Raw genomic sequence first — 10481 nt, forward strand, 5'->3', positions numbered from 1 at the left:
AACAGTTCAACTTTAGTAAGTCCCTTATGATTTCTCTTTGCTGTTCGCCTTTTCATGGTTCTCTTCATTCTTGTGTTAGAAAGTCAAATTTTCTTTCCAGCTCTGGTCTTTTCATCAGGAAAATTTGAAAGTCTTCTATTTCATTGAAAGGCCATTTTTTCTCCTGAAGTATTATACTCAGTTTTGCTGGGTAGGTGATTCTTGGCTTCAGTCCTAGTTCCTTTGACTTCTGGAATATCCTATTCCATTCCCTTCTATCCCTCAATGTAGAAGGTGCCAGATCTTGTACTATCCTGATTGTATTTCCACAATACTTGAATTGTTTCTTTCTAGCTGCTTGCAATATTTTCTCTTTCACCTGGGAATTCTGGAATTTGGCCACAATGCTCCTAGGAGTTTCTCTTTTTGGATCTCTTTCATGCGGTGTTCTGTGGATTCCTTGAATATTTATTTTGCCTTCTGGTTCTAGAATCTCAGGGCAGTTTTCCTTGATAATTTCATGGAGGACGATGTCTAGGCTCTTCTTTTGATCATGGTTTTCAGGTAGTCCCAGAATTTTTACATTGTCTCTCCTGATTCTATTTTCCAGGTCAGTTGTTTTTCCAATAAGATATTTCACATTATCTTCCATTTTTCGAATCTGCGTGGTATGTTCTGAGATATCTGTCTTTCTTGAAAAGTCCAAAGCGTCCATCCATACCATTCCAGATTTGAAAGATCTATTTTCTTCAGTAAGCTTTTGAATCTCCTTTTCCATTTGGTTAATTCTGCTTTTGAAAGCATTCTTCTCCTCATTGGCCCCTTGCACCTCCCTTGCCAGCTGAGTTAGGCTAGTTCTCAAGGTGCCAATTTCTTCAAGATTTTTTTGGTTCTCCTTTAGCAGGGAGCTGATCTGTTTTTCATGCTTCTCCCTCATCCCTCTCATTTCCCTTTCCAGTCTTTCCTCCACCTCTCTAACTTGATTTTCAAAATTCCTCTTGAGCTCTTCCATGGCCCGAACCCATTGGGTGGGCTGGGACACAGAATCCTCGATTTCTGTGTCTTTGCCTGATGGCAAGCATTGTTCCTCCCCATCAGAAAGGAAGGGAGGAAGTGTTTTTTCTCCGATAAAGTACCCTTCAATAGTTTTATTTCTTTTCCCTTTTCTTGGCATTTTCTCCACCTAGTGGCCTGACCTCTGAATGTTCTCCTCACACCCACCTCGCCTCCTGGTCCTCCCAGCCGGCGTTTGGGGACTGAGATTCAAATGCTGCTTCCCGCCTTAGGATTTTTAGCGGGGGCAGGGCTTTTATTCAGTGTTAAATTATGATCAGGTGCTGAGGTCAGGGGCAGGGCGGCCTCTCTGGCTCAATTCCCTCAGGGGGTTTATGCACAGACCTTCCACAATGGATCCAGGCTCCCGCTCGCTTGGGGAGCCCCCGTCCGCAGCCGCCTCTCAGCCCCCACCTCCTGGGGGGGCCTGAGCCATGGGGGCACCTCACTCCCCTCTCAACCCGCCAAAGAGACTCTCTCACCTACCCCTGTCAGTCACCTGTTGGTGGGGGGGCCCGTGCCGCTGCTGAAGATCCCGCCTCCGGAGCCCTCTCAGAACTGTGTCTCTCGGAGCCTCCGTCGCCGCCGCAGGTCCGGGCTGGGCACCGTGTCTGCAGCGTGACGGACCTTTTGCGAGAGGTTTGCAGGTCCCTCTGTGGGTGGGGGGACCTGCCTGGCTGCTGGAGATCCTGTCCCGTAGCCCTCTCGGATCTTCTTCCCACGTTGTCGCTGCTGTGGTAGGGCTGCTCTCTTCTTCCCGCCCCGGCGCCCAGTCCACGGCGCGAAGGACCCCCCGCGAGAGGTTTGCAGGTCTCTCCAGAACAGAAATCTCCCTCGCTCCAATATTCCGTGGTCTCTGGGTGCAGAATTTGCCCTGGGTTAGTCCCCTCTGCCGTTCTGTGGTTTGTGGGTTCGGAGCTATGTGTATGTGCGTCTTTCTACTTCGCCATCTTGGCTCCGCCCCTCTTTTCCATTCTAGATGAAAGGAGTAGAGCCTCCACTCTTGTGAGAATCAAAAGGTCAAGTGGGTAGCCTAATTTCCTGATGTTTCAGAGACCAGGTTTGCAATCAGTTCAGCACTGATCCCCCAAAGAGCAAGAAATGACCTTCATTAATGATCTATCAGTGATAGCTTGGACAAAAACTCATTCAGCATCTGGGAAGGATCCTGGTGGGAACAATGTTTTGTGGGAACTGAGCTAAGATTCTGTCCTTGAGGTGTGAAGATGAAGATGCTTGTATATTTGTTCTTGTTATGTCTTTGAAATAAATATCCCCTTGTAAAAAAAATAACAACAAAACCCCAAAAAACCCCTGGTGGGACTGAGGTGCTAGTCTCTGGCATCTAACAATGGAGGAATGCAGTTGGTGGGGACTCAAGTTGATGGCAATAAATAAGACACAAATTCCTTAGGATGTGTGTGTGTTCATCCTTTGTTGCCAAAGAAGACCACGCCATCAGAGAAATAATGACATGACTTGCACTTGACTTTGTTTTGAGTGAGGGAGGGCTGTGCTGGTCACCAGCCTCACTTCTCCTCCAGAGCCGTCTGAATCCAGTGACCAGATATTCATCAGGATGACTGGAGATGACCCAGGATGAGGCAATTGGGATTAACTGACTTGCCCAAGATCACACAGCTAGTGAGTGTCAAGTGTCTGAGGTGATATTTGAACTCAGGTCCTCCTGACTCCTGCATTGGTGCTCTATCCATTGCACAACCTAGCTGCCCCCAAGGATGACCTAGAACCTCAAAAGCAGGTTTTGCTTGTCTGGCTCTGGGATATTGAACATAATCACTACCCTGAACAAATCATTGAATCTCTTTGAGCCTCAGTTTACTAGTTTGTAAATGAAGATAATGAGGAGGAGGATGTATCATCTACCTCACAAGACTGTTGCAAAGATTAAATGAGAAAATGTACATAAAGTGTTTTGCAAACCTTTTGTTGTTGTTCTTTGTGACCCCATATGGGATTTTCTTGGTAAAGATAATAGAGAGGTATGCCATTTCCTTATCCAGCTCATTCTACAGATGAGAAAACTGAAGGAAACAAAGTTAAGTGACTTGCCCAGAGTCTCACAGCTAGTGTGTGCGATCACATTTGAACTCAGGAAGATGAGTCTTCCCAACTCCAGTACAGGTTCTGTATCCATTGTTCCACCTACAGGTAGAAGAGGCAGTCACAGATCTAAGGACTTGAGCTCTTATTCTCCAGCCCTTTTCTGAATAGTTTCTCTTGCCCTGAGGTCAAAGCCTTTTTTTTTTTTTTTTTTTTTGCATTTATATTTATATGCTTGCCTTAACCCAGGGCTTGGCACATAAATGCTTTTCATTCATTTATTTATTCATGAAGACCCAAGATTCCTTAGGTCTCTTATTTGTAGGCATTTCAAGGATAGCTGGTTAGTTCTGCTACCCCATGGAAGATTCTCTGCATTTAAAGTTTGAAGGCTAAGTACAATTGCTGTGAAGAGTTCATGATCGACTGTGTTGACAATTCAGGTTCCTGGGGGTAGCACTGACTGGTCATCGGAGGTCATTTAGACAAAGAGAGAGGTAGCATGGTTTAGTGAGTAGAATGCTTTATCCACACAATATTTACAAAACGGACTCAAATGTGCAGAAAAAAGCCAAGATCCCATCATTTGTTGTTTGAAGATTTTTAAGTACAGAGAACTTCACAGATCCCAATGAACCCTGAAAGGCTCTTCTTCAACCAGGAATCTCTTTTTGAGTGAGAAGTTAAGTTCACAGAGGGTTGCTTGAAACTATGCTTCCATTGAAATGTGCTCAACAACTCTCTGTTGAGTAGTGGAGTTGGACTCTCTGTAAGTAAAACCTTTCTAATAATTAGAACCAAGCATGTAATGGACTATCTTGGGAAGCAGGGAATTCCCCATCATTGGAGAGCTGAATTATGAATTGTTGAGGAGTGTTTAACAGATGTAGCTCATCCTCACAAAGATTTTTTATAAAGATAAGACATTAGGCACAAAGACTGTTAATCATTAATGTCCTCTCTATTATGTAGGACCTAGCAGAGTACAGCACCAAAAACACTGAGTTGGTGTCAGGAAAACTAGCTTCAAATCTTGTCCCTCTGATGAAACTACACATCTGAATTTAGCTAAATTCCTAATCTCTTCATCTAAAATAAGGGAGTTGGGCTAGATGACTGAGATCCTTCCTAGCTCTAAATCTATGGTCTTTTATTTACTTATTTATTTTGAGTAGTGATATAATTTATGAATTTTTAAAATTATAGATGTAGATATGGAAGGGACTTCAGAGAACATCTAGTTAACGTTCTGTTTTATGGATGAGGAAACTGAGGCAGAAGGAAGGCTATATGACTTGCCTAAGGCCACAAAGACTGATAGAATCAGGGATAGGATTTGAATTCAGGTCTTCTCACTCCAGATCCACTGCATTTTTCCATTTTATTATTTTTCCTTGTTTTGAGTTGTCATAAATGATTCTTCAATATACTTTATCTGGGGCTAGAAGTTTTGATTCCAGTGACCATCTAAACCAGCAGATTCTGAGTCTCAGGTGAGCAAAATCATGATACAAGATCACCAACTCATCAGAGGCCTGGACCAACTTTCCACAACTCTTCAGTCTCTGGAGCCCCCTGCTGGGACTTCTGTAATACATCAAGTGGCCCTGCCACCTTTAGTCATCTGTTTGCTGACAACCCAGGATGCCAGGATTGGGGTGAAAGACAATTCCTTCCTGGGGAGGAGTGCAGGGTCGGAATTGGGAGGCAGGTAAGTATAAAACAGAAGATAGGTCACTCCAATACCCTATATTCTTCAGAACACTGAAATCCAAAGGGCAGAGAAAAGCAGTTGTAAGAGCCAAGATTTAAGCTGGATGGCTGTAAAAGATCAGAAAGCAAAATTCTGAGCATTCTAGAGAGGAGTTTATCTACATTAAACAGTTTCCCTAAAGTTTAAGACTTTTTTGGAAACTACCTGCACACCATGCCACTTCTCCCTCCCCAAACCAAACTCAATATGTACTTCAGCAACATAAACACATGTCTCTGCACGCAGTAGGAGCTTGAGAACTGATTGTTGCATGGTTTTTACCATAAAATTCAATAGAAGAAAATCTGTTTATCTGTGTGGTACTATATGACTTCTCATTTGTTAAATCTGGGTGTAAGAAAAGCATTCTGCAAAGGATTAGACTGTCTATTAGTTCTGGTATTTAATAAAGAAGTGATAGACAACCATATTTGTAGAGTGCAGCAAGCAATGGTTCTGCAGTCTGTGGGCAAGGATGTGAATACCATCTCTGCCATTTATTGCCCGCGTGACCCTAGGCAAGTCAATCAATCAATCGATAAACATGTATTAATCACCTGCTATGGGCCAGGCACTATGCTATGTGCTGGGGATTCAAAAAGGCAAAAGACAGTCTCTCCCTTCAAGGAGCTTACAACCTATAATGGGGGAGACGTAACCAAGTGCATACAAAGCAAGCTCTGTGTGTGTGTGTGTGCGTACATATGTATCTATGCAGATGTATATGTGTGTGTATGCATCTATCTACCTACCTATGTATATTTGTGTATATATATATATATATATATACATGCATGACAAATAGGAAATAATAAAAAGAGGGAAAGCACTAGAATTAAGAGAGGTGAGGGAAGGCTTCCCAGAGAGGGTGGGATTTTAGTTGAAACTTAAAGGAAGCCAAGAAGGTCAGTAGTCAGAATGGAGGAGGGAAGGACATTCTGGGCATGGGGGACGGCAGAGAAAATGCCTGGAGCAGAGAGATGCAGTAAATAACGTGGGGAACAGCCAGGAGGCCACTGTCACTAGATTGAACACTACATGTTGGGAAGTGAGGTTCCTAGCCTTACGTCTGATGAATAGTTGAAGATTCCCAATATATCCCTCCTTTAGCTACTATCCCTGAATCCCTGATACAACCCACGGCTAGTGAGGGAGGAAGTGGGCATTTTCTCAACAGCTCCCATATAGATAGAAATGCTAAATATAAACCAGGATTCTCTCTCCTGTTTGCAGCAGATCTCTAAAACACCTTCTATTAGGAAAATTCTGATTGTAGAGTCTGCAGTTTAAGTAAGCCCAGGCTTTCCCACTGCCTTTGTGTTTATTTCTCCCTAAAACAAATCAAAAGACCTGGACCCAGAGCTCAAAAATCAATGAGACAGTAATTACCAAAACTCTTTCTGGCCATCCTTATTAACAACCATTATTATAAAATGGAATACCATCTGGAGAAATATTTTTGAACCATTAAGAATGCTTATATGGATGTATACGACACAGAACACCTCAAAAGCCATTGATTGGCTATTTTTAATCCTGTGAATAGAATGTATATGATCTAACAAAGATTAACAGGAATAGAGAGGATTTCAAAACTTATATTTACCTTACAGATAATCCAGAAACAAATTTAAGGGATTTTGCCCCTATTTCATTGATATATGATTGAAGATTAATCTAGATTTTGCTTTTTTGTTTTATACCCAGCATGGTGCAACCCTTCGGTTTTCCTCTAGCTGCCCCATGAATTAGTAGGAACAACTCTAGGTCTTGTTTACAAAGAGATTTTCTTTCTTCCTTTCTTCCTTCCATTTCAGTGTGCTTTTTGCTCCCATGCAGCAGCCAGGCGGATCAAGGTAGATGAGTCACAGTAATTAAATGATTGCACTGCCTCCGTGAGCTGTGATTTGGAAAGGATGAAAGCCTAATTTTTTTCCGTCAACAAAGCCAATTTCAGCCAAGCTGCTCTCCTGAGTGCCACCCGCATTAAAAAAAAATGACATGTTTAAAGTAATCAGCACTGGAGGAAATTTAAACCCGTCATCACAGTAACATGGACGGATTGTAAATTTACGTGGCATTTACGACTCCCACAAAGAGCAAGTTCCAAATGTATCAGGGAACCATTGGGCAAACAGAGCCCTGCAGATGGAAAATACCCACTGGGTGAACGTAGGCATAAAGGGTTCTAATAAATTAGAGTAAATAATGGCTGGCCCGAGTTTACTATTGCTTATCTGTTAAGCCTACCAAGGAAGGCAAGTTAGCCCTAATTGGCCAACTTGGTGCTTTCTCTAAGAAACAGGCACTTAGAGCAATTAAGACATGCGGAAAAAACAGCTCCGCGTAGATGAAGTGACAGGCAGTAGCCAGGCCCAATATGCATAATGAGTGGCTGCGGATTTTAATGTATGGAGGCTCAGAAACTAATGGACGATTGATGCACAAGGCAGGCCTTCCCCAGGAGATGACAGGTTTCTGAAAGGAGCTTCTCCCACTGCTAGAGCAGTGATAGTTTTGTGTGGTGCAGAGGGGGCACGTTTTCATTTAACTGAAAGACAGTGTGTCTGGGTATGTCCTTGCTTTCCCCTTGGATTTTTCCAAGCCTGTTCAGGAATAGAACAGTTCACCCTGTTGACTCATCTGATGCTGAAAGCTCCAAGTTTAACCTCCTACTGTCAGGAGCTGCTCAACTGGATGTCAATCCCCTCCTCCCACCCCTACCCCAATAACTGCTCCCCTGCAGAATGACTTCAGTGGCTACCCTAAGTCGTTTCAGCACAGGTAAACAGGTGTCCAGAGCTTTAATCTTATCTTATATGTTTTTGCAGGGAAAGGAGCCAGACAAGATATATTATAGTTTTACATAATACCAAATATTTGAAATTTTTTGAGGGTGGGGTGGGGGGGAAGGATATTGGGGCGTATGATTTCATTGATATAGGAAACTAAAGAAACATCTTCTATACAGCAGGGATTCTTAACCTGGAGTTCATGCACTTCGTTGTTTTTTTAAAGATATATTTTGATAATGATTTCAATATAATTGGTTTCCTTTGTAATTCTATGTATTTTATTTTATGCATTTAAAAACAATATATTTCTGAGAAGGGGTCCATAGACTTCTCCAGACTGCCGAAAGGGGCCATAACACAAACAAAGTTAAGAGTCCCATGCTCTATAGACAACAGCTGGGTACCTGCTCTCCAATTTATGACCTTAGAGATTTGCCTGGGGCTATGGAGTGTCAAAACGTGTCAGCCACAGGATTTGAACTTGAGTTAGTTTTTTTTTTTTCTACAACGTCAGTTCTCTTCACTTTGAAACATATATGAACAAAAGCATTAGCAAAAATAAGGGTTGTAACAAACAGATAGATATCTGGTATATCAAACTCTTGAACATGTTTATCTCCTTTTAGTTACTATACAGCAGGCAGCTAAGTGACTACAGTAGATAGAGTGCCAGTCCTGGAGTAAGAAGATTCAACTTCCTAAGTTCAAATCTGGCCTCAGATACTTACTAGCTATATGGCCCTGGGTAAGTCATTTAACTCTCTTTGCCTCAGTTTCCTCATCTGTAAGATGAGCTGGAAAAGGAAATGACAAAACACTCTGGTATCTTTGTTAAGAAAACCCTAAATGGGGTCCTGAAGAAGCAGACACTACTGAAAAGCAACTGAACAGCAACAGTTACTATTAAATGTAATAAGGTTAGATATTAGGACTACCTGGTGACGAAGAGACAGACATTCCCAACTAGAACAGGCTGCATCTTAAGAGTTTAAGCTGATTGATTAGAATTTGGAACGAATTAGAACCTAATTTCCTTGAGTATAAAAATAGTTTCAATCTTTGTATTGAATCTCGCGTTTAGCACAGTGCTTGGCATATGGTAGATGCTTAATAGATGCTTGTTAAATGTTTTTTTTTGTTTTTTCGGCTGTGAGTTGTATGTGCTTTATTGAAAGTTTAAATGTTCTTCAGATAGTACCCAGTTTTTCCAGTGAAAGTGCTCTTGTACTTTGCTCAGACAACCGAAATGCTCAGACAGCCGGGGATGGGGCAGTATGGAAGGATCTCGTGAGTGTTCATTAGCCAGTTTTTTAGCTTTGTCACAGCTTCTTCAGTGGGTCTTACCAAAGAGAAGGCATTCTCTGAGAGATAATCATACTGACCTGCCAAGATCTTTTGGAATCCCTTAAATGGTTTCTTTCAAGGGTACCAGCTTCCTGATGTGTCCTGTGAATACCTCAGCAACCTGGAATTGCTGTGACAAGAAATGCTAGATTTTCCAGGCATGAGACACTGTCTACCTATTCTCTTTAGGCAACCTATCCCCATCAAATATGCCAACGATGTCCTACAGGATCTTTTGCACACCACAGGCAGCATCATAGTGCTCATTGCCAACAATATTCAAATCCATCACAACACAGAGGTAGCACCTACATGAGCAAGGGCAGGAGTGGGATCATTCAGGGACATAAGGTGGCTTGCACAGAAATGATAGAGCCCTTCTTGGTGGTGGTAATTTTTCCTGTAAGGTGCTCATATCAGTGGCCAAAGTGGGCTGGCAATCCATAATAGAGGAGATTCTATCTAGTAAAGCAGACACCCCCGAACAAGCCTGAGTGAATCAGAAGATATTTTCAATGAAAAACAGTATATATTGACCCTCTTGGTGTCTGAAATATTCAGCCACACTGAGGCCAGTCAAAGTTACCTGAGCCCATGTACCAGGTGGTTCATTCATCCGGCCATATGCTGGATGCTACTTGGAAGTGGCATCCTTCAGATTGATGACACCAGGCTCAGTCCTTTCATGGTACAAGTCATGGTTGTCTTGGATCCATTAGCAAACACAGAATAACCACCATGGACCTTAGCAACACTGTTGATTAGCTCCAAGCCATAGTAGCACCACCAAATAGAGCAATTTTGTCATCCATGCCATAGGAGGCCAAGAGATCTACAACTCTGATGCTAATAATCAGGAATTCTTGCTCCATGTTCATCTCTATGAACTTAAGAGCTTCAGCATGAATTAGCAGCAAACTGTTTGGTTTTGATCAGGCCTTTTTCATTGATATGCTCTTCTCTCACATTCATGATTCTCAGGTCCCACAGGAATTTCAATTGGGGCATCAGAATCCAGGACCTTCTGAGCTCTTGCCAGTCCTTCAGTACCATTCATAGCAATGGTCTCCCATCCAGATGTTGGATGACCTCTAGGACCAGCCTGATTTCTCTGCCCTGTATTTGTAGGGCACTGAAGATGGGAGAGGGCCGCTTGTCGAATTGCAAGTCCACCACAGTCCCAATGACAATCATGATGCATTGTGGGGAGCACTGCCCTTCGTAAAGGATATTAGACCAAGGTCTGAGACTGGGGCAGTGGTGCTGAAGTGCTGAGACCCTACACAGGGCACCCCAAGAACCTCAACATGGCAGCTGGGGAAAGGTTGCACCAATTGATTTTCATACAGAAATAATGTTCTACATATTATCATCAGGGCAACTGAGAATATTTAGCTAAATTGCTTGTTTTCAGTCAGTATCTTGAAGGCAACTGATTACTGTCATTTACCCATTCACTGGAATGTTACATTATAGGTTCTTAAGTCAGTCTG

At 42.6% G+C, this 10481-nt stretch overlaps 1 pseudogene; it reads right to left on the reverse strand.

Moving 5' to 3' along the window:
- Positions 1–8809: 8809 nt before the first annotated feature.
- Positions 8810–10182, reverse strand: LOC140522862 (ATP synthase subunit beta, mitochondrial pseudogene; annotated as a pseudogene).
- Between the last annotated feature and the right edge of the window lie 299 nt (positions 10183–10481).

This window comes from Notamacropus eugenii, chromosome 2 (genome assembly GCF_028372415.1).
Source record: "Notamacropus eugenii isolate mMacEug1 chromosome 2, mMacEug1.pri_v2, whole genome shotgun sequence".
Taxonomy (NCBI): domain Eukaryota; kingdom Metazoa; phylum Chordata; class Mammalia; order Diprotodontia; family Macropodidae; genus Notamacropus; species Notamacropus eugenii.